We start from the raw sequence: 25,319 nt of genomic DNA, 5'->3' as shown, positions 1-25,319 counted from the left end.
GAGTACACTAGCAGGCCAGGAAGATTATTAAAAACAGCTGACCTGTGGTAAGTTTCTGGCGACTTCAGTTGATTTAAGAATACATAGTTTCTTTAATATTGACTTCAGGATGGCATGTTGCCGTTCCACCCTCCCGTTACACATTGGATGGTAAGGTGTAATGAAAAAAGGTTTAACACCCAGAAATTGATAAACCTGTTCCATTAATTCTTAAGTAAATTGTGTCCCTTGATCCGACAATTTCACGAGGTATACCTACACGTAAAAAAATAGATAATAAGGCTTCTGCGACTTCTGGGATGCATAGTCAATCATAGTCAAGATATATTTATGACCTGATGAGCGAGGAGTGATAGGGCCAACTATATCCACTGCAACTCTTGCAAAATGGACCGAGAAAATTGACATCTTTACCATGGGAACTCTTAGTTCTACCCTTTTGTGAGGAAAGTCAACATACATGACATGATCTACAGTATTTATAGATGTCAGAGGACATCCTAGGCCAGAAATGTAGGTCTTTGATCTTATAGGTTTACCTGTGTGAAAAATGACCAGATTAGATTTTAGATTTTGCCACCGAAGTGGCTAGTTTATTGTGCACCCCATATCCATCCTGTGGACGGTAGCGCGAGAGCATATGGATACACAAAAGGCCTAGGAACTAGGCCCCAAACGGTTAACAGGAATACATATGGATTTATATCTACATATCTATAGTTCACTTATCTGTTACAAGCAAATTTAGGAAATTTGCTTAGTATATCTGGTATCTTATTTTCATTAATAAGATATCTTGACATGTCACATAGGTTATTATACTGTCTGTCTCTGTATTCCTCAATAAGTGGACAATTAAGCACATAGTGTTCAAGAGAGTGACCATATGCCTGATCACATAATTTACATTTAGTTTGATCATCATCTGTGTGTCTCCCAAACTGCCAGAAGTACTTGTAACCAAGCCTAAGCCTGGCCACTACAACATCAGTCAGTCTGTTCACATGGCAAGTTGCTCCATAAACATACTTATCTACGTTCATGTTATCATAGTGGGTTATAGATCTACTCAGGCTTCTAACTGCATTCCTATAACAATCATTTTCATTATTTACTTCTCTCCTAATATTATTCCTAATGCTAGACACAGTTATACCAAAGTTATATTCTACATTCTCCTTCTCGATACTCTTCTTGGCTAACATATCAACTTTATCATGAAGGAGTAATCCAATGTGTGATGGGATCCATAGCAATTGTACATTAATTCCTTTGTCCCTAATTTTTGAGTATCTATACCTGGCTTCCCCAATGAGCATGTTGTTGGAGTCATTATATGAGTCAAGAGCCTTCAATGATGACATAGAATCAGTAATGATGATAGAGTCAACCTCAGTGTCATAGGTTAGCTTTAGCGCCATTAGGATTGCAAACAATTCAGTTTGTCCTGTTGCTGAAAAGATTGTCACAGGTAGTTTTTTACTTGTTTCTGCGTTTTCCTGTTTTGGTGACTGATTAAGGGTGTTCCCAGAGTTCCGTAACTATCAGCACTGATTTAAGTTACCCAACTGAATCACTTCTGGAGCTATCTGTGAAGAAACAGAAGTATTAGGTTCCAACCCTTTCTTGGAAACCCTTGGAAATTCCAGTATTTCAGATGGAAAAGTAGCCCTTTCTATGTTCCCAACCAAAACAGAACACGAGGTTATTGGGGCAACTATTGCATCTACCCATCCTGAGAACCATTTGCACCTTATGAAACATCTGATTGTTGGAAAAGAATCGATTCTTCTTAAATAGTCAGATTATTTAGTGGTCTTACAACGTGATTAATCTAGATTAGGGAAGAGCTTACTAGAGATAATACAGGAACATCCAGTGTCTAAGAATTGTTGAAACATTCATGCCATTGACTGTACCTTCACTAAAAGGTGCGTTAATATTTGATTGAGTAAAACATTTACCGATATTCTCACCTTTTCTCTTAGGACAGTCGGGCCGTCTATGGCCCAATTCATTACAGTTGAAACACTACTGTGAAGGCCGTGGAATTCTTCGGTACGAAGGTTTTGGATCCCTCAGATAGTTGAGGCAAAACAGACATATCTACTACGTTCTTTAGGGTAGTTATTATGTGCACACGCATACATGTCTGCAGCTTGTGCCATTTCCGAAGCTGTATGAATGTTGCGTTCTTTTATGAATGTTCGTAAATCAGTTTACAGAAGAAAGGAATTGATCTCTTACCATCAGGTCTCGCAAAAAAGTCGAAATCGTGGTCGACTTCAGCACGATCAATCCACGAATCAAATAATCTTAAGTGTTATTAAGAACTGCATATAATTTTGATTTGGAGTTATTTTAACATGTCTAAACTCCGACCTATAATGATGAGCTGTTTTCTTGAAAGCCTGAAATATAGCTTTCTTCAGGAGGCTATAATTAACAATAACATCAGAGGCTAGGGTGGAATAGACATTTAATGCTGAACCTAACAGTAGTAAGCCAAGCCTAGTAGCCCAAGAATCTGATGGCCAGTCACAGAGTGGCAGTGCTCTCGAATCTGGCAATATATGCCGAGATGTCATCTTGTTCTGTAAAAGGTGGTATCTATGGCATCCTAATATTTGATTCTTGGTAAGGGTATTGTAGTACCTCTTCCTTTATTTTCTGCTTAGATAGTTTTATCTTCTTTGCTTCTAATTCCAACCTTGACTGTTCTAACTACCTCTGCTTATCCTGTTCTTCAATTTTCTTCATTTTGAAGGCTACCTCTCTCGCCTGAACTATCTTCTCCAGCTATCCTTTCCTGTTTCTCTTCCCCAGCTAGTCTTTCCTGTTCCTTTTTCTCTTCTCGAGCTAGTCTCTCCGGTTCCTCTGTTTTCAATATCCATTTTAGCAGTAATACAACTATCAAGGTTCTGTCCAGTAAATCCCATGTCCTTTCCAGCTCTCAACCAGAAATCTAAGGAATCTATCTTGTAAAAAGAAATATTACACACCAAACTTGACCCATCTGAACTGACAAACTAACAGGAACGTCTGTTGCAAACGGGGGACAGTCTGCACACTTTGAACTTACCAAAGAAGAAAATGAACTAAGTTTTTCTCCTTGGAAGAATACACTTGTGGGCTCAATAGCCTTCACTAAGCTAAATACGCACGGTTCACACAGGAGGGGTTATTATCAAAGTTCCCCAGGTCCAACAAATGGGCAAAGTTTTAAACCGAACCCTAGAACCAAACAACGGTAAGTCAACCACACTACCTGTAATGACTTTACACCTTAGCGATACTAACTCACCCTTTACTATCTTAAATGTTATACTCGCAACCAGTTGAACCATCAGGACGATGTTGCTTCAAGAGTCGTATCCTGGCAAGGGTCGCCATTGTCAGTGGAACGCCTTCCATCTGACCAAAAAACTAAATGGAAAAGTGAATAAAGAAAAGACTCTAGTAACAAGAATATTTGCTTTTGAGTATTTTATTTAAAATTTAAATATGATAAAAGTGGCCTTTGGTTCTGGTGCTGTATTTGGGCAGGAGCAGATAAGGCCCTGGATGGATCTCTGATGTTAAAGACGATGTAGGTAATCCTGGGCTGATGGTAACAGTCCGATGTTTTGGAATCTCCTGTACTACTTGGTTCGAGCACCACAAGTAGAATAAATGAGGGCCGATAGTAGTCGGACAATGTTAATTAGTCCAATTAACAACTATCTTGCTCCCTTATCTGGCGTCTACCCTGGATGACCACACCAAGAGCAGAGCTGGTGATGAGAAAAAAATAAATTGGTTAACAACAGTTAGGCAAATATAACATTTAAGAATGAAAAGGAGTGGTAATAAATGTTAAAATCATTACTGGTAAAAAACAAATAAAAGAAAACAACGAACAGTAATACTCCTGGTAGATCACCTTACTTGATCAAGAGAAGAGTGGAGGTGAAGTGACTCTCCAAACTTCAACCCACACCAGTTAAGGTCAATACTACCAAGAGTAGAAATTGAAACACATCAGACACCATGAAGTAGAGTTTCGCCCCAGCCGGCCAGAGGGAAGTGTGCGACTTAACTTGCTAATGGTTCCTGGTTGCCTGAACAACCCTAACACCACTTATAACCCACTTTTCCCTCACACAGAGGGTGTGCCTTCCTGGAGCTGGTGCTGGTGACACAGTCAGCAGGTTGGATAATATTATGTCAGGTAATGGGAACAAGCCCATTATATGTCTTAGTGATGGGCGTTATGCAGGGTTCTGCATGACATTGTAATGTACATATAGTGGAGAAGTGTTTACCTGGAGTTTACCTGGAGAGAGTTCCGGGGGTCAACGCCCCCGCTGCCTGGTCTGTGGCCAGGCCTCCTGGTGGATCAGAGCCTGATCAACCAGGCTGTTACTGCTGGCTGCACACAAACCAACGTACGAGCCACAGCCCGGCTGGTCAAGTACTGACTTTATGTAGACAGCCTGTACTGTCTGCACAGACAGCCCATGCTGTCTGCCAGCTTAGTTCATATTTCGCGCCACTCAAGTGTTGCCCTCTGTAGCCAGGCCTCTCGGTGGGCACGTCAGCCCTTGCCTCGCTCTCACTCACACAGCGGCCTAGCAGGAAGACACAAGGCCTACTCCTAGCTCTCTCTCGTGGGATGGCCCTCCCGGGCCATGGGCACAACACACAAGCCTGTGTACCCACCACGACTTAACAATAAAGTAAGAAGCCTCCGAAGACATATCATTTACTCCCCGCTACCAGAACACCAAATAATCTTTTTTTATAAATGGTGGAAAGCGGTGGTCGCAGCAGTGTGTTTGCCCAGAGAGAGGAAGGAAGGAATGAAGTTGTTCACTTCATCCCCCTACACAACAAACATCCATCTCTCAACGAGTTATCCTGATGTCGTGTCTGCACATTTGAGCATCCAGACACAGGTACAAGCAGGATCCAGCCGAAATTTACCAAATTTCTTCAGTGACCCCAAGCTACAGCATCCCACGCTGTTTCTCAAGTCATGCGTTCAGCGTCACTTGTATGTTGCTGTTGTTGTTCAGCTCAGCACAGCTGTTTCAGCAAGCCAGAGGTGAGTTTTGTGGCGATTTCTGCATCCAGTGTGAGTTCTCCACTTGCTTGTGGGAGGAGGAAGTGGCCGTTCCTTGCCTCGCCCTGCTGTACTCTCACACCTCACCAGCCTACCATACACCACTCACCACTGCCCACTCCCTCTGCTGTGTTTTCTGCTGTTTTTCATGTGAATTCTTTGCCAGTGCTGTACATCCGAGTGCCCGAGGCCACTCGAAGCTACGTGGATCAGCATGCCACGTAGATCACGACACCATGTGGATCACAACGCCATGTGGGTGTGGGTGATGTCACGTGGATCTACAAACCACGTGAGTTACTGAGCCAGATGTCCCAGGCCACATGCTGTGGTCTGCTGCCCAAATCACATTGATGTCACCTCGTGACGTCACGCCCGACATCACATGATGTCACCATCGAGTGTTCTGTAATTATTTCAGTATTGTTGAGAAGACTGAGAGAAGATATATGTCGTGCTAATTAATTCCTCTCAGTCAGTGTTCTCACATTTTAGTATATGTCTTAGTGTCAGTTTTGTGCACAGAAAAGCATCATTTGTTAGTTTAAGCCATGTTGTACCGTATGTACCGTGGGTGTGTAAAGTTTCCATGTGTCCAGTGAGGTTTGAGCCAGACCTGACTAGCACCACTGTGCTAAGTCACCCGTGTGACCAGCGCATTTGACAGCTGATTACTCAGCCCTGAGCATATGAGCCCCCTTGTACAGAAAGCTTTTATGCTCGTCGCTCGTGATGTTCTGCAGAATCGTACCTGCTACGATTCCCATCGAGATTTGTTTCACTTCACCTCCAGACCTTCAGAGTGCAGTTATATGTAGAGAAACAAGTCTGGGGACACTTAGACTAACCTCTATTATAACTCCAACTGCCGAGAGAATGACACTCGTCAAGCCGCAGTTAGCCCTGTCGGCAGGCGCTGTGTCAGCCTCGCGTCACAAGTTTCAGTGAGCAGCCTGCACAAAGATGATGTCACTTTGACTGCTAGCTAGCTCACAGCAATCTGGTGTATGATGTTACGACTCCCAGATGTTTCGCCCAGTCGTCTCTGGCACGACTCGCTCCACGCTTGCTGGCAGTGACAGCCCAGCGACAGTACCAGTCGAGAAGTGTCCTCCTGAGTCACTTGCCAGAAGTCCTGCCCAGTTGCCGAGTTTTGTTGGCGCCTCACTCGAGGGCACCAGCATGTCGTGACCCAGGTTGAGTGAAAACCTGCAGCGACTCCTACGATGACTGCTTCACCGTTCCAGAGGAGACCGTACCCTGTTACACCACAGCTCAGCCACAGCGATGTCTCCTGTGCTGAAGTATCTGTCCAGATGCAGGAAGGCGTGCAGTGATGCCCTTCAACGCTCACTGCCTATTACCTGGAGAGCGTTCCGGGGGTCAACGCCCCCACGGCCCGGTCTGTGACCAGGCCTCCTGGTGGATCAGAGCCTGATCAACCAGGCTGTTGCTGCTGGCTGCACGCAAACCAACGTACGAGCCACAGCCCGGCTGATCAGGAACTGACTTTAGGTGCTTGTCCAGTGCCAGCTTGAAGACTGCCAGGGGTCTCTTGGTAATCCCCCTTATGTGTGCAGGGAGGCAGTTGAACAGTCTCGGGCCCCTGACACTTATTGTATGGACTCTTAACGTGCTAGTGACACCCCTGCTTTTCATTGGGGGGATGGTGCATCGTCTGCCAAGTCTTTTGCTTTCGTAGTGAGTGATTTTCGTGTGCAAGTTCGGTACTAGTCCCTCTAGGATTTTCCAGGTGTATATAATCATGTATCTCTCCCTCCTGCATTCCAGGGAATACAGGTTTAGGAACCTCAAGCGCTCCCAGTAATTGAGGTGTTTTATCTCCGTTATGCGTGCCGTGAAAGTTCTCTGTACATTCTCTAGGTTGGCAATTTCACCTGCCTTGAAAGGTGCTGTTAGTGTGCAGCAATATTCCAGCCTAGATAGAACAAGTGACCTGAAGAGTGTCATCATGGGCTTGGCCTCCCTAGTTTTGAAGGTTCTCATTATCCATCCTGTCATTTTTCTAGCAGATGCGATTGATACAATGTTATGGTCCTTGAAGGTGAGATCCTCCGACATGATCACTCCCAGGTCTTTGACGTTGGTGTTTCGCTCTATTTTGTGGCCAGAATTTGTTTTGTACTCTGATGAAGATTTAATTTCCTCATGTTTACCATATCTGAGTAATTGAAATTTCTCATCGTTGAACTTCATATTGTTTTCTGCAGCCCACTGAAAGATTTGGTTGATGTCCGCCTGGAGCCTTGCAGTGTCTGCAATGGAAGACACTGTCATGCAGATTCGGGTGTCATCTGCAAAGGAAGACACGGTGCTGTGGCTGACATCCTTGTCTATGTCGGATATGAGGATGAGGAACAAGATGGGAGCGAGTACTGTGCCTTGTGGAACAGAGCTTTTCACCGTAGCTGCCTCGGATTTTACTCTGTTGACGACTACTCTCTGTGTTCTGTTAGTGAGGAAATTATAGATCCATCGACCGACTTTTCCTGTTATTCCTTTAGCACGCATTTTGTGCGCTATTACGCCATGGTCACACTTGTATGCTGAGAGGCAGCTGAACAATCTCGGGCCCCTGACACTTATTGTATGGTCTCTTAACGTGCTAGTGACACCCCTACTTTTCATTGGGGGGATGTTGCATCGTCTGCCAAGTCTTTTGCTTTCATTGTGAGTGATTTTCGTGTGCAAGTTCGGTACCAGTCCCCCTAGGATTTTCCAGGTGTATATAATCATTTATCTCTCCCGCCTGCGTTCCAGGGAATACAGGTTCAGGAACTTCAAGTACTCCGAGTAACTGAAGTGTTATAATAGTATGCCATAATAGTATGAATGTTATAATTGTAAAGCATAATTTTATAATTCATAATGTGCATTTGAGGGTACTGTAAAGTACTCTACCTGTAATTATAAAGAAATCCTGCTAGGTATTTATATTCCAACTGCGTTTGGGTATGCGGGGTAAGCGTGGCTGGGGGGAGTCACGTGGAGTCAGCATGGTGTGGTGGCTGGCGTCGGAGATGTTGTGTATTTAAGCTAAGTTTGTATTTGTGTACTCCTTTTGTTTAGCTAACTCAAGCCATAGGCTCTTCTATGGCTTACCTGTATGTTCACCTAGGCTCTGACATAGTCAGGGTGCTGTGGGATGAGTGAGGAAATAAGAAATGGGGTTGGCATTGGAGTATTATTATTATAATCAAGGGGAAGCGCTAAACCCGTAGGATTATACAGCGCCTGGGGGGGGATGTGGAAGGCATTCAGGCTTAATTCGGGGAACTGGAGCACAGATCCAATTTCCTAAATCAAGAGCCCCTCACCAACATCAAGGAACCTTCCTTGAGGCATGGTATTGAAGTAGTGACGGCCTGACTCTGACTAGGCTGAGTGTTATGGTTACTGGACCGCCAGCCACCTGCTTCTTGTGCCCGCTATGTGGGCGTTTAGGACAGAAGATACATGAAAGTGCTTTCTAGAGTGTGTATATAGTGTTATGTTGAACAAATAGATATATTTTCCTAACTAGGATTTTTTTGCCTAACCCTCTATTAACCAACCCATTGAAGTAACAAATACTGGTTTAGCGCTTTCTGCTTTGACTGAGATAGCCCTGGGTGGCCTGTTAGATAAGGTAAGATTTCGTTCGGATTTTTAACCCCGGAGGGTTAGCCACCCAGGATAACCCAAGAAAGTCAGTGCGTCATCGAGGACTGTCTAACTTATTTCCATTGGGGTCCTTAATCTTGTCCCCCAGGATGCGACCCACACCAGTCGACTAACACCCAGGTACCTATTTGCTGCTAGGTGAACAGGACAATAGGTGTAAGGAAACGTGTCGGAATTTCCACCCGCCGGGAATCGAACCCGGGCCCTCCGTGTGTGAAGCGGGAGCTTTAGCCACCAGACCACCGGGCCACTTGAGATGTGTGTAACTTTTACCTTTCCCTTAGACAAGGCTCTAGCCCCAGCTATCCCACCTTTCTGCGTAACATGGAGGCTTGTATATGGGAGAATTATCCAATTTTATGAGGTAATTCAAGTTTGCAACCTGGAAAGTCATTTTTTACTAGGTTGATTAGAGAAAGCATTCACTATAGCACCCACTAAAATAATAATTTACCTTTGTGTGCAATATTGTTGGTTTTTAGGGTGTCATTATTAGCTAATACCCTGTGCATAATTTATCTGTTTGCAATATTGCTGGTTTTTAGGGTGTTATTATTAACTAATACTCTGTGAATAATTTACCTTTCTGTGCCATATTGTTGATTTTTAGGGTGTTATTAATACCCGATATGTTGTGCATAATTTCCCTTGCAGGTGCAATCTTGCTGATTTTTGGGGAGGTTATGCTTACCTAATTTTCTGGGAATAATTTTCCTTTGCAGGTGCAATAGCTCCATTTTTCTGCCAGGATTTTCTTGTTGTGTGCAATCCTGTTTAATTTTAGGGAGCCACATGACAATCACTCATTGTGAATATACTACTTCAGTGTATGTACTTTGCTGTGTGCTTTATTATTTTATATCAGTAAGTTCTGTGGCCAATAGCAAGATTTGGTGCTATTATTTCCCAAAATGGCTGACACTAGTGAAAATTCTGGGGATGACATGCATTTGGAAGGTGACATTGCATCAAATTCCCATATTAGGGACCTGGATAAGGAAGTAGAACTTATTATTATTATTATTATTATTATTATTATTATTATTATTATTATCATCATTTTTCTTATAATCAAAAAGAAGCGCTAAGCCACAAGGGCTAGTAGAACTTATACGAATGAAATTAGCCCTAGTTGCGGAAGAAAAGGAACGGTTAAGGATTGAACGTACAAAGATCCAGGAACAGAGAGCCTTAGAGGAGCTTAGGGCTCAAGAAAGAGCTAAAGAGAGGCAGCTTGCTTCTCACCCAGCCACAGACACGAGGGTAGATGTTTTTCATTCGGATATTATTATTATTATTATTATTATCAAAAAGAAGCGCTAAGCCACAAGGGCTATACAGCACTGTTTTCATTTGGATAAAGCCATACAATTTGTGCCCAAATTCCTAGAGAAACACCCAGGACAGTTTTTTCTGTTATTTGAAAGTACGGCTAAATCCCAAGTTTGGCCGGAAAAGGAATGGGCGCCATTAGCGAGAACCCAATTAGTTGGTAAAAGGTTACAGGCCGTTAGTTCTTTAGAGAGATTGGCCTTTTCTGATTATCATTAACTAAAAGAGGTAGTTTTACTGGCTTATCAGATGTTGCCGGAAAGGTACCGGCAGAAGTTTAGAGGACTAAAGTTTCAAGCAGGGCAGTCTTTGGTGGAATATGGTAAGGAGATGTCACTTCTAAATAGGTGGTGTTGCTCAAAAGGGGAGGTAGGCAATTGTGAGGGTGTAATTACCTTAATTTTGTTAGAGAATCTTTTGAGAAATGTTCCTCCTGACCTCAAGGCATATCTCGAGGAGAAGGAGAGGAGAAGGGGAAGAGAAGGAGAAGGAGAAGGATGCTTTAGAGCTTGGTGGCAGATTTTTAGTTAACCAAAAATTTGGTAGTAATTACCACCCACCACATACTAGTAATGAGTAGGTTTACTCCACCCACCAATAGGAATAACAAATTTCAGAAGTTTAAGCCACCCATTTAGCAGCCTAATAACCACCGGAGTTTTAATAAGCCTAATTCTCTAGTACCCACCCGAGAAGGTTTTAAGTCACCTGTCACAGGTCCAGGACTGCCGGGGACAGGTAGAAAGCGTCCGGTTCCCCAAGGTCATGGGCCCCAGCCTATGTCAAGTGTACAGGGGGCTTTTAAACATTATCACTGTACAAATTGCAATAAACAGGGCCACCTGCATTTGGACCTCATCGCTCTAGGGCCGTGAGGTTGTGCTGTGCACACGCTTCTGATTGAGAGGCCTTCCTGAGCAGACTGATTTTCACAAGATGGTGCAGAATACAAGAAGGCATGTCAACACTGTGTGCTTTGATTTAGTGCGGGGTGTAGTTTGCTTTACTGCCCCCTTTGTGGAGTGGGGCTATGTCTGTTGTTTTTAGTAATTGTGGGACGACCCCCGTGTCCATGCTCCCTCTCCATAGGATGGTAAAGGCTCGTGATAGGGGCTTCTTGCAGTTCTTGATGAACACGGAGTTCCATGAGTCTGGCCCTGGGGCAGAGTGCATGGGCATGTCATTTATCGCCTGCTCGAGGTCATTTGGCGTCAGGATAACATCAGATAGGCTTGTGTTAACCAAATTCTGTGGCTCTCTCATAAAAAATTAATTTTGATCTTCGACTCTCAGTCTGGTTAGTGGCTTGCTAAAAACTGAGTCATATTGGGACTTGAGTAGCTCACTCATTTCCTTGCTGTCATCTGTGTAGGACCCATCTTGTTTAAGTAAGGGCCCAATACTGGACGTTGTTCTCGACTTTGATTTGGCATAGGAGAAGAAATACTTTTGGTTTCTTTCGATTTCTTTTATGGCTTTTAGTTCTTCCCGCGATTCCTGACTCCTACAAGATTCCTTTAGCTTAAGTTCGATGTTTGCTATTTCTCTGACCAGTGTCTCCCTACGCATTTCAGACAGATTGACCTCTTTTAGCCGCTCTGTTATTCTTTTCCGTCGCCTGTAAAGAGAGTGCCTGTCTCTTTCTATTTTACATCTACTCCTCCTTTTTCTTAGAGGAATAAGTCTTGTGCATACATCGAGTGCCACCAAATTAATCTGTTCTAGGCATAAGTTGGGGTCTGTGTTGCTTAGTATATCTTCCCAGCTTATATCGGTTAGGACTTGGTTTACTTGGTCCTACTTTATGTTTTTGTTATTGAAGTTGAATTTGGTGAATGCTCCCTCGTGACTAATCTCATTTTGTCGGTCTGGGGCTCTGCGCATACATGTCTGAACCTCAATTATGTTGTGATCTGAGTATATTGTTTTTGATATGGTGACATTTCTTATCAGATCATCATTGTTAGTGAAGATGAGGTCTAGTGTATTCTCCATTCTAGTAGGCTCTATTATTTGCTGGTTTAAATTGAATTTTGTGCAGAGATTTAAAAGCTCGTGTGAGTGTGAGTTTTCATCAGAGCTGCCTCCTGGTGTTATTACTGCAACAATATTATTTGCTATATTCCTCCATTTTAGGTGCCTTAAGTTGAAATCCCCCAGGAGCAAGATGTTGGGTGCAGGAGCTGGAAGATTTTCCAGACAGTGGTCAATTTTTAACAGCTGTTCCTGGAATTGCTGGGATGTTGCATCCGGAGGCTTGAAGACTACCACAATGACTAGGTTTTGGTTCTCGACCTTTACTGCTAAAACTTCCACTACATCATTTGAGGCATTAAGCAGTTCTGTGCAAACAAGTGACTCTGCAATGTACAGGCCAACCCCCCCCCCCTTTTGCCTGTTCACTCTGTCACATCTGTATAGGTTGTAACCTGGGATCCATATTTCGCTGTCTAAGTGATCCTTTATGTGGGACTCAGTGAAAGCCGCGAACATTGCCTTTGCCTCTGCAAGCAGTCCACGGATGAAAGGTATTTTGTTGTTTGTTGCTGGCTTTAGACCCTGTATATTTGCAAAGAAGAATGTCATCGGACTGGTGGCATTGTTGGTACTGGGGGGGGATTTTTTTTCCGGCATTAGTATCTGTATCTGTTGGTTTGGAGTGGAGGCCATCGACTGTGGTTCCACTCCAGGAATGACTGGATTTGGTGTACAATTTCTGCCATTTCCTGCCAGTTTTTTTTCCTTCCTGGCACTAAAAATCCTCTCCCTCTTGAGTGGCTGTGGCTACCCAGGTTTTCCCATGGCCTGGATGTTTTGTATCTTTTTGTCCCCTTTAGATGGTGTGCCTGGCAATTTAAGTTATAGCACAGTCTTTCCTGTACTGAAGAGGTACACATTTCAGGGTGAAAAAGCTTACAGGAAGGGAGTTTGCATTTTCCTGTTGTCATATGGGCACGGCATTTTCTAGGGTGGTCATAGTTGCACGTCCCATCTGTTTTTCCAGATTTCCCATGTCTGCAGATACCAAGTGCATAGTATGTGCACAGGCTTGGTTTCCGTTTGCCTTGGGTTTCTGTGACTGTATTCCCTGTTGGTGCATGTTTACCTGTCTTATTCCTATCTTCCCTAGCACCAACAATGGAGCTCCCACCAGTTGTTTTTGGTAATATATCATCACTATTGCTAGTGGAGTCCTCTTGTTTGCTATTTCCTGTTGTATTTCTTGTTTGCAATATTGGTTTTATCTTATCTTTGACTACACTTGTTTCCCCACTACGGCTCCTGTCCCCTATGAGGTCATTTATATGCATTCCTTCCTGTGTATAATTCCCGACTACCTGGACAAAATCTCCAGCTTCACCATTACTGTCTCCCAGGACAGCACCTCCAGCTTCACCATTACTGTCTCCCAGGACAGCATCTCCAACTTCACCATTACTGTCTCCCAGGACAGCATCTCCAACTTCACCATTACTGTCTCCCAGGACAGCACCTCCAGCTTCACCATTTCTGTCTCCCAGGACAGCACCTCCAGCTTCACCATTACTGTCTCCCAGGACAGCACCTCCAGCTTCACCATTACTGTCTCCCAGGACAGCACCTCCAGTTTCACCATTACTGTCTCCCAGGACAGCACTATCAGCCCCACATTTACTGACTACCAGGACATCACCTCCAGCCTTTCAGTTTCTGACTACATGGCCAGTATCAAGGGCAGTACCATTCAGCCCAGACTTTTTATGTTCCCATTTGTTGTAGAAAGCTTCCAGGTTGTCTATGAAAGCAGCTTTGATGTTATCCTCTTTTAATACCCTTGTGATTTTAGTCCACAGATTTATCTCCTTTGGGCATACCCAAAAACACTTCCCTGTTTTAATACTGCTTGTAGCTAGTTCTTGGATATCTGCACAAGGGGCGTGACACCAATTTCCACAAAAATGACAATTTATCCATGTGGAAGCCCGTTTGTTTGATTTATTGCAGACTACACACAGCTTCATAATGATTTGAATGGTTGATTTACTGTAATTCTACTAGCAACCTCTTGAATACTCTATTAATAACCTCTTTAAGTAAAGCTCTAGCTATCTGTATTTCTATTTCTAACTGTACTTTTATATCAGGACAGCTTACCAGAGTACGCTCCTGGAGTTTGTTTTATATTTATTGTTTGTGTTTATAAGGGCGCCTACAACCCCATCCGTTTACAGTCTGCTTTATTGTCCAACGAATCCCTTTGAAACCAGTCAAGGGTTCGGATCATCAAGGGTTCGGACCAGTCGAGGGTTCGGAGCCAGTCTGATCTGATCAGTGGGTCACTTATTTAAAACATACTGGTCGGTGATTTGGGCTAACACATGAAGGATCTACTGGAAAATTCTACCCGAGTAATATGTTATTTGATTGATACAAAAGTATAACTTGCATGTTGAAGAAACTGGTGACTGCTGGCAACTCCTACAGTGACGAACGGTCGAGCCTCAACCCTTGTTTATCAATCGCTGTATCTAGCTTTTCTAGTTTTTCTTTTTGGCCTCCACCACAATAAATGCTATATTATCACTATAGTTGACTGGTGGAAATTTTGGAGGAGGGACGCTTTTTCTGTAGTAATAATTGCTTCTCGTTGTGTATATTGCGACCGCTGGTAACTACAGGTTATATGAAATTCACAGTAACTTCTGGTATTTCAAGAAAAAGAAACTAATGAAAGTCACTCCATTCCACTAAGTACCATTATAATACTGGTTAGTTGCTACTACAGCACTGTATTCTGCTATTCACTGATATCACTAGATTATATGCGAGTACACTAGCAGGCCAGGAAGATTATTAAAAAAACAGCTGACCTCTGGTAAGTTTCTGGCGACTTCTGGCACCTGCCTCTATAGGCTTATCACTTCATTTACAAATTCACCTGTTTTCAAATGATACTTTAGCCTTTATCATCTATATACTAGGGAGCCACTGTAGTATACACTATAACACTATGTATACACAATGCTATCAGGGAGACTTTCTTTCCTCTGATAAGAAAAGTTCAATTATTATTATTTTTTCACACGGCACCCAGGCCTATGATTCACCTCTGGTAGTAAACTCTGCTAGGTAGTGCACACTAATTCTCCTTTTTTGACTCAGTATATAATGTTTTCCGCCCAAGATTGGTTCCAGGCGCTAGAGGGATGTATCGTATAGGATTGATGACACAGATTAAAGTTCTAGCACGTAAGAGCGACCGTGAAAACACGAGAAAACCCGGAGCACGACGAGGCACGCTGACGGGCATAGTATTATAAAGAATTTTGTGGAAGGGTCGGGAGGGGAGCAGGGAGGGGTGTCTTAGCGTTAGATTGGCAGATGGCGTATGATAGTGTAGAAGGTGAGGTGTTGTGGTACATATTAAGGAGGCAGGGTTTTGGGGAGGAGGTGGTGCGTTGGGCAGAGACATTGTACATAGGTGTGGGAGTGTGTGTACAGGTAAATGGGAAGTTGGGGGAGTGGGTATCCATGGGTCGGGGTATTAGGCAGGGTTGTCCCCTGTCTCAATTGTTGTTTGCCTGTTTAACAGACCCTTTCTATAGAAAGGTGGAAGCATGTATGGAGGTGGATTTGGGAGTAGGAAGTGGAGAGCAGGGAATAATAGGGTACATGGATGACACGACAATACTCGTGTGAACGCTGAGGAGTTTACGTGCAGTTGGAGATGTTATTGATAATTTCGCGGGGGTTACCCGTTTAAGAGTTAATGTGGAAAAATCAAAATTACTGGTCTTAGGAGATTGGGTGGGAAGAGAGAGTTGGGGATGGAATGTACGTTGGAATATGGTGGACAGGATAAAAGTGTGTGGGATAGTGTATATTGATAGTGCGAGAGAGGCGAGGATGGTTAATTCTGGACTTGTTGTGGATCGAGTGGTGGGGCTCTTGGATGGGTTGAGACCAACTCATTTGACAGTATATCAGCGTGCGATTGTTGTGAATGTGTTGTTATACAGTAAAGTCTGGCACGTGGTAGCAGTATATCCATTAGCAGGTCCAGATGTTACGAGGCTGTTAAAGAGGGTTTTCCATTTTCTTTGGGGTTCCGGGTGTGAATGGTTGAGTAGGAGTGTGGTTACTTTACCGGTCAACAGAGGAGGATTGGGGTTGATTGATTTACGGTTAAGAGTCAAGTGTATTTATTTGAAGTGGGGGTTATGCCATGTGCGGGGTCAAGCGGGGAGGGGCGTGAATGACTTACATGAAGAGGTGCAAATGTGGTGGGGCGGGTCGGAGATGAAGGTGTGTGAAGACGTGTTGCGGGCGTTGCTGCATGTAAGGGACCCTAATAAAGTTCGAGTGGGTGTTTTAGAGCATGTTGTAAGGGTGAAGGTAGTAGCAAAGGCTGAGAGTATCTACCCTATGTATGCGTGGAAGGATATATGGGAGAGATTACGGTTGATGCACGTGCGTCCAAATGTGCGAGAGGTATTTTTCTGTTTTCTCCATGGTATACTGCCGTCGGGTGCTGCACTTAAGGAAAGAGGGTTGATGGTGGAGGGCGCGTGTCGGGTGTGTGGGGTTGAGGAGATGGCGTTTCATGTAGTGTATTTTTGTGATAATTTGGGGAGTATCAGAGAATGGATGGGTAAGGTTCTGAGGACAGTGGGAGGAGGCGGGATATCAGTATTGAGGGCATTAAGTTTGGACGTGGGAGGCGTCGAGGCGCCTGTGCAATGTGCAATCACGTATATAATTGCGGATTTTGCTTTTGTATCCTGGGTGATGAGAGGGAATGGGGATTGGGAGGTACGCAAAAGGGTGTTGGCGGCGACCATTTGTAGAATGTTGTGTTATAATCGGGAAATATATGGAAGTCGCTGGGACCAGGCTTTTTCAGCAGGGTACCATAGTATAAGTGTGAGAGCATTGTTAGCGTTGTGAAAGGGGGGGGTTGAAGTTCAGGGGATGGAATGGGCTCGTCTCCGGAGTTTGGTATGCACAAGGGCTGTGTTGTTGTGTGTATCTGTGTAATGTGTGTTGTGGTAAATGTGGTTGTGTGAGAGGATGTAGTGGTGCAGTTATATGTGTTATAGATGTCTTATGACAGAGTCTACTGCCTTCTTTCTTTGTTGAAGTACTTGATTTACCTTTAGGCTTTGCCCTGGCAAACGGGGTTTTATGTGTTTGTACTGAGCATTTTATTGCTATATTATATGGTGTGTATAGCCTGTGGATGAGTGTGGAATGCTTATTGCTTTTCTAGTTTTGTGGCTGACTCGTAAGACTTGTGGTAAGGCGAGTATGTGTGACTGTAGGGAACTTATGTACTGGGGGGTTGGATGAGTGAGAGTATGTACTTTGTTTTATCATGAGATTGTGATGTAGGTCCTTTCATTTATTGATTAGTTGTGTAGGCTGTGAGTAACTGATATATTTATATATTTATCGTAATATTCTTCTTATTGTATTGTGCATTGGCAATATGTCACAGTAATATTATGTAAATAGTGTATACCTGAAGGGATTATGGATTTAATTATATTATTGAACCTGCTACAGGGGTCACCTACATGTTATGTCGTTGTTGTTGTTCTTGTGTAAATAGGATTAAGATTGCCCATCTTTCTTAATGTTATGTTTTGTCACAAGCGATATTTTCTGTATAGCCTGTAAAGCACTAAGGGAGTCTGAGACAACCACAAATGATGACACAGGCATAGATGCAATATGGATAAGTGCTGCAAGAATGGCATACAATTCAGCAGTAAAAATATTAGCCGAAGATAGTAAATGCCCTCGTATGACGCTGTCCGGAAACACTGCTGCGAATCCTACGCCATCAGAAGACTTAGAGCCATCTGTGTACACTGCAATGGCATGAGAATGAGAGTGGAAGTGGTCAAGAAAAAGAGAGCGGGAAGCGACCATAGGCAGTTGGGCTTTCCAGCAAGGGAGAGAGAAAGAACAGACTCGAACAGCTGGAACTTCCCAGGGGGGTAGGGAAAAGTGAGATGCTACACGAACATAGAAAGGTGGTAATTGAAGAGAAGACAAGAACGAATGTAGGCGAAGAGAGAAGGGATGGAGTAAACAGGGGCGGCAAACAAATAAAGAATGTCTACTAATATCAGTGACCATTCTATAAATTGAAGGATTGCGGAGATCATGAGAGCGTACATAGTAGCGAAGGCAATGGGCATCACGGCGATCAGATAAGGATGGAACATTCGCTTCTGCATAGAGGCTCTCAACAGGGGAAGAGCGAAAAGCACCAAGGCATAAACGTAATCCTTGGTGATGAATGGGGTTAAGGCTAGAGAGAGTAGCAGGAGAGGCTGCTGAATAGATCTGGTCACTATAATCAAGTTTTGATAAAATGAGGGTGGAATGTAGGCGAAGGAGAGTTCAACGATCAGCTCCCCATGAAAGATGAGCAAGGGTTTTAAGAAGGTTCAGCCGGCTGTGACAAGTTGCCTTCAGAGAGGTAATGTGAGGTTTCCAGGATAATATACGGTCAAAGAGGAGGCCCAGAAACCTGACTGTATCACGTTCAGGCATACGGGAGCCATAGAGGTACAAAGGATGATCAGAGATGACAGAGCATCTAGTGAAAGTAATTTGGTGAGTTTTGGTGCTGGAAAATTTAAACCCATGTGTGGTGGCCCAATTGGAAACACAGTCGACTGCATGCTGGAGAGAAACTGTAATGAGGTGACAGTCAGCGCCTGCACAGGCAATAGCGAAGTCATCAACATAGAGTGATGACCAAATATTTGATGGAAGACTAGAGGCCAAATCATTTATAGCAAGGAGAAAAAGTGTTGTGCTCAGAACACATCCCTGGGGGACACCTTCAGCTTGGATAAAGTCTGGGGAAAGCACATTATTAAGTCGAACATGGAAATGCCTGTCAGTTAAAAAGTTCTTAAGGAAGGATGGTAGATTGCCTCGGAGGCCTAAGGAGTGGGCTTGGGCCAAAATATTATACCTCCAAGTTGTGTCATATGCCTTCTCAAGGTCAAAAAATATGGCAATAACTGAGTGGTTATTCACAAAGGCATTATGAACATACGTATCCAAGCGTAGTAAGGGGTCTATGGTAGATAGTCCCTTACGAAAGCCATATTGACGAGTGGAGAGACTGTTGTGTGTCTCCAAATACCACGCTAAACATCTATTTACCAGGCATTCCATCACTTTGTAAACTGCACTGGTAAGAGCAATGGGACGATAGTGGGAGGCTTCATGTCCCATAGTGCCTGGTTTGCGGAAAGGGAGACCAATGGCAGATTTCCACAGCAGTGGAAGAACTCCTTGTGACCAAATAAGATTGAAAAGGCGTAATAAGACTGCAAATGCTGACCGATGTAAGTGTTGTAGCATACGAATATGAATGTCGTCGGGCCCAGCTGCCAATATCGGCAAGCTGAGAGTGTTGCCTCCAGTTCTTGAAGTGTAAAAGGCACATTATACTGTTCTTCTCTGAGAGAAGAAAAGTCCAAGGGTGCCAACTCTCTGGCAGACTTTGAGGAAAGAAACGAGGGGCAAAATGGAGCCCCTGAGAAATGCGGACCAGATGATTGCCAATTTCATTGGCAACATCTAGTGGGTTTGCTATATCAACACTGGCAACCTGCAGAACAGGAGCCGGGTCAAGAGAATATTTACCACTCAGTTTTCGTACTTTTTTCCAGACTGCACTCATAGAGGAAGCAGAGGTGATGGTGGAGACATAATCTCGCCAGCAAGTGCGTTTAGCGTCATGGATGACACGGCGAGCGATCGCATGCTTCTGCTTAAAATCAAGAAGTCTCTCCGTGGTTCTATTGTACTGATACCTGCCCCATGCAGCACGTTTCAAATGTACTGCAAGAGCACAAGCAGACCACCTAGGCACGCATTTCTGAGAATGCCTGCCCAAGGTTTGGGGTATATAATGAGAAGCTGCGGTTAAAATGGAGGACGAGAAGAGGTGTAAAAGCTCATCAATGGAGGACGAAGAAGGAACCTCACTAAAAACAGTTAGTTGTGAGTAAAGGTTCCAATTTGCCTGATCAAATTGCCAGCGTGGGATACGAAGAGGTGGTGAATATGAAGGAGAAGTAAGAATGATTGGGAGATGATCACTGCCATGTAAATCCAGGAGAACAGACCAGGTGAAGTCTAATGAGGCGGAGGAAGAGTGGACTGAGAGATCGATGCGAGAGAGTGTGAGTCCGAGGATCAAAATGGGTGTGAGTAACTGTATTTAAAGCATGGAGGGGGTGGGTGGCAATTAAAGCCTCTAACTGAATGCCACGGGAATCACAGTGAGACCCCCAGAGGAAATGATGGGCATTAAAATCGCCAAGTAACAGAATCAGTGGCGGCAATGACGAAACAAGAAAGGCAATATCCGGAATAGATAATGCCCAAGAAGGAGAGAGATATATAGAACAGAGCATATACCACCTATGCAAGTGGATACGGGCTGCTGTGTAATGCAGCAAAGTACGAACAAATAGCTGATGGTACGGAATATCAATGCGTAGAAGAAGGGCGCTTTCATTAAAGGTCCCATCAGGAAAAGGATCTGATGAATACAATAAATTATAGCCTGAGATGCCAACACCAACAGGGGAAAACTGGGAGAGTAACATCTGAAGCTCACCCCGATTACCCCTGAGGCCGCGTATATTCCACTGTAAATAGGCCATGATTGGCAATGATAAAGATACCTGAAATCCACAGGTAAGGGTTCCTATGGACTAGAGGGGTTAGAAAAATCCACATGCGGAGGCAGCGAAAAATGTTCAAGCAGCGAAGGAACAGTACGCTGTGAAGAAAGGAGTTATGCAGATGGAGGAGAGGAGAGAGAAGGAACAGAGGGTGGATCAGTGTCAATTGATGGTTTGGTCTCTGCAATATATTCAGAGATTGCTTCAAGTGTTTCGGAATTCAGAGACGTCGTATGGGAGACAATATTGGAGATGGTAGGGGGAGGATGAGTTTAAGATTGGAACTGTAATGGACTGTACCAAGGTAGGAGGGGGCGAAAGGGTGGAGGGAACTGGAGAAGAAGCGTGGAAGGGGACAGAAGAGGCAGAAACCTGGGAGGTGGCAGAAGAGGAAGAAACTTGGGAGGGAACAGGGGAGGTAGGTATAGTACGAGGAGGAGGGTGAACCTCTACACTTGTAACAGAGCCAGTGAGAGGGGAAGAACCCGGTACAGAGACAGGGAAGGTAAAATGAGGAGATGGAAGAAGGGAAGGAGGGGTTAAAGGACCTTTTTTTGACTTCTGAGAAGTAGAGGGACGATTAGGAGGAGGCGTCGTACGAGATCTCGTCGATACTGAGGCTTGTGAGGGAGAACACAAAGAAGCGAGAACAGACTGAGGCATTGAAGTAGGGATGTCTGAGCCTAGGACAGCAAAAGAATTAGATACAGGAGTGACTATGGGAGAGGTAACCATAGAGGAGGCTGCAGAAGATGGGACCCCAGATGTGGGGGGATGTTTTGAAACACGGGAATAAGAAACACGAGGTAGTCTCCCTTGGAGGTGGAGATGAGAAACTGCCATGGCATAAGGGAGACCTTCTGCCTTTTTGAGGTAACGGATTTCACGCTCATTTAAGTAGACTTGGCAATGGCAAGAGTACAAAGGGTGAGCCTCATGACAATTAAGGCACGAGGGAGGTTGATTGCAAGACGTAATGGTCATTGGCACCACAGACTGGGCATTTGGCTATAGATCTGCAATATTTCACTGGATGGCCAAATCGCCAGCAATTTCTACACTGGTGCAGTGTAGGAATCACCTTTTGAACTTGTAACCGATGTCCTGCTACATAAACTGAGGATGGGAGTTCATGGCTGTCAAAAGTTAAACGAGCCACATTGCTAGGGTATCGTCTCCGCCCGCGGACAGGAAGAACATAAGTGTCTACCTTGAGGATTGGGAGATCTTGGAGTTCCAGCTGTTCAAGAATGTCATTGCCACATGTCTGGAAATTTTGTTGAACTATGGTATGGGGCAGAATGACGGTACCACTACAAGAATTGAGGGAATGATGTTTTTCAATAGTGACAGGAACAGTATCTATATGGGAAAGAAGAGAAAGATCATGAGCTTGGGTAGCATTCTGTACAGTGATGATGCATGTACCGCTCTTAAGAGCATGAAAAGAAATATCTTTACCAACATGGTGTAGGAGTGCCTTGCCAATACTGTGGCCAGAAAGATAGGCGGTAGAGGAAGTCGGTCGTAAAGTGAAGAATTTAGTCCATTGTGCATTCTGAAACTGAGCGTGGAAAGGGAGTGCAGGACATGTCGATCTTACCTGAGAAGAACAAGAAGGTGTAGAAATATCATCAGGAGGTAATTGTCATTGGCATTTAGGCGTGGGACCAGAGTTGGTCCGACGTGGAACGGGCCGGTGATTCGAAAATTGCCGCACAGTAGAGGGAGAGGCCAGAAGCATAGTCAAAGGAGAGCGGAGGTCAGATAAATCGAAGGAGTCAGTCGAGACCTCAGTACCTGAAGCGGGTGAGGAAACAGCACCGGCAAGAGGTACAGAGGCATGAGGAGTGTCCGAAGAGTGGTCCAAAGACGAGGCGGGGTCAGAACGGGGTGCAGTATCAAGAAGGGGCCCGGGGGTAGCAGGTTCATGGATTGGGTTCTCCATGGTTAGGTTACTTCTTTCTTTTTGTTTTTAAGAAAAAAAAGAAAAGAAAATAAAAATAAAAAAAAGAATAAGAAAAGGGGGGACCAGGGAGAGATAGTTCCTAGGAGGAATGAAAGGGCCAGAAATCTCCCTCCGTGCCCAAGAGGACCTCAGCACCGCAAGTAGTGTAGATGCAGCATGGAACCCGTGCCATACCCTACCCATCATGCCAGTAAACCAGCAATCCAGGATAGCAACCTCACATCTGCCAAGCTACCTCGGTGGACAAAAGAGAGGGTGGCTGGATATCCGCCACAAAGCATACCTCCTTCAGCCACCACCCCCGGAATCCGAAAAGGTGGCTTCCAGAGATACACCCGTCACCGGAGAGACACCCAAAGCCACCCTCCGGGAAACTGGAGAGGGATCGGGACATCCCCAGGCAATCCAATTCCACGGCAAACTACGCCACCGCCAAGAATCTCAATGGAATGGGATGGACCCTGGTACCCTTTCCCCAACCTAGGAACTAGCGTGCCTGTGGGAAAAAATCCCAAAGGCCAAAAGGGAGGGGTGAGGAGGAGGAGGAGGAAAGGAAAAAGGGGAGGATGGGATAGGGAAGGGGGGATTGGGGGGTAATTAGGTTCGGTCTGAGGAAGGAGACCGACAGGTCTAATTCCTCAGACCAAGAGCCTCTTCACCACAACAAGGAGCCCCCCTTGAAGAGGCCAACTAGAGGAAACAATCTGCTTGACTTGGTTCTTGCCAACAAAGAGTCACTAATTAATAATCTTGAGGTTAATGATGAGCTTGGGGAAAGTGATCACAAACCACTTAGTTTCAATATATCATGGAATTACCCAGATAACTGGAATCAAATCTCTGTCCCAGATTTTCACTTGGCCGACTATATGGGACTGAAAAATTATCTGAGTGGGCTAAATTGGGATGTCCTGACTACGGGTCAGGTAGGTGATCTTGGTTGCCAATATGATGTTTTTCAGAGCATAGTTCTAGCTGCCCAGACAACTTTTGGTCTGAGTAGGGAAATTAGATCTAACAAAAATGATCCCAAATGGATGAACAATAGATTAAAACATCTCATTGGTCAAAAGAGAGGCATATATAGGCGTATCAAAAGAGGGAATGGGCAGTTAATAAATCAATATATTCAATTAAAGAGAGAAATAAAGAAAGGAATAAGAAAAGCAAAAAAAGGATTATGAGGGTAAGGTCGCAAGGGATTCAAAGACTAAAGGGTTCTTTCGGGTATACAGAAGTAAGATTATAAGTAAGATTATATTAATATCATAGAAACATGATATATACTCTAGAATGAATAAAATATGTCATAATGTATGATAGGAGTAAATGGTGTAAGTATTGCTGTTGGGTTTAAGGGCCACCACTGAGAGAAGCTGTGTTGGTGGTGGTGGAGGCTATGGCCACCACCACAATCACACTTAAACAATGTATGTAATTTATAAATAAGAAATGTTTACATTTTAATTTATAAATAAGAAATATTTACATTTTAATTTATAAATAAGTAAGTTTATTCAGGTATACACAAATACAGTTACATACATAGATTATCATACATAGCACCATATGTGTAAAGTATCCAGGATAACCCAAAAAATTAAAGAGTGACATATTTCCATTGGTGTCCTTTTATATTTACTTTTATACTTACACTTTTATATTTACACTTACCTTGGAAGAGATATTAGTATAATTAGTTAGTTTGATGAAGGAGATGTTGGCAGAGGTTTAGGGTGGTGGAAGACAGCAGGGCGGTGTATGTTCAGCGCTCCTATACACGTCCAACAACATTGGAGAGTTACTCTCATGTTGTTTTTCTATCGCTCACTCACTTAACTTACTTGCTACACTGTTAATTCTACACTTTATTGCTGGCTGGAGCTATAGCCTTTATCCGTACCTGCTGCTTTAGTATCATACATATTGTAGAATCACTGAATCACTGCACAAGGCACATTCTTCCCTCTCTCTTCCTCCTCTACTTTAGTACTTTGCTGAGTTTTTTCTTGAATTCTATCGTGTTTCTCACCTTTCTTTGGGCCCATGGTGGCTTATTTAGCACTTGCAAGCACAAAAAACAATGAATTATTATGAAGTGTGTTGTATGAACCTGTGGGGTGATGGTCAGATGCTGGTAAACAATGGCACACTGAGAGTGAATAGTGTGGGAGACTGGCTTTGTGTGCGAGCTGACTGGCAGACATGTACCAGAAGGTCGCCGAATCACGAGTCCAATCACGAACCACAAAGCTAAATTTTGCCGAAAAAACTTGCCAAAAGTTGGATTTTACGAAAGTCGCGGCAGCCGAACGGCGAGGGTCCACTGTATATGGAATAGGTGGTAAGTTACTAAATGCTGTAAAGAGTTTTTATGAGGACAGTGAGGCTCAGGTTAGGGAGTGTAGAAGAGAGGGAGATTATTTCCCAGTAAAAGTAGGTCTAAGACAGGGATGTGTAATGTCACCATGGTTGTTTAATATACAGTGGACCCCCGCATAGCGATTACCTCCGAATGCGACCAATT

The 25,319-nt window shown here is 43.9% G+C and overlaps 1 long non-coding RNA gene across 1 annotated transcript in view; it reads right to left on the bottom strand.

Annotated features, from left to right (window-relative positions):
• Positions 1-594: 594 nt before the first annotated feature.
• The window catches only part of LOC138851409 (uncharacterized), a 138,397-nt gene continuing 113,672 nt past the window's right edge, over positions 595-25,319 (bottom strand). Inside the window, exon 5 of the long non-coding RNA XR_011391204.1 lies at positions 595-3,773. This is a non-coding gene — a long non-coding RNA (uncharacterized lncRNA). The remainder of the gene's footprint in view (positions 3,774-25,319) is intronic.

The sequence above is a fragment of the Cherax quadricarinatus genome, unplaced genomic scaffold (genome assembly GCF_038502225.1).
Source record: "Cherax quadricarinatus isolate ZL_2023a unplaced genomic scaffold, ASM3850222v1 Contig538, whole genome shotgun sequence".
In the NCBI taxonomy this organism is placed as follows: Eukaryota; Metazoa; Arthropoda; class Malacostraca; order Decapoda; family Parastacidae; genus Cherax; species Cherax quadricarinatus.
This window is presented reverse-complemented; position numbering and strand designations above follow the sequence as displayed.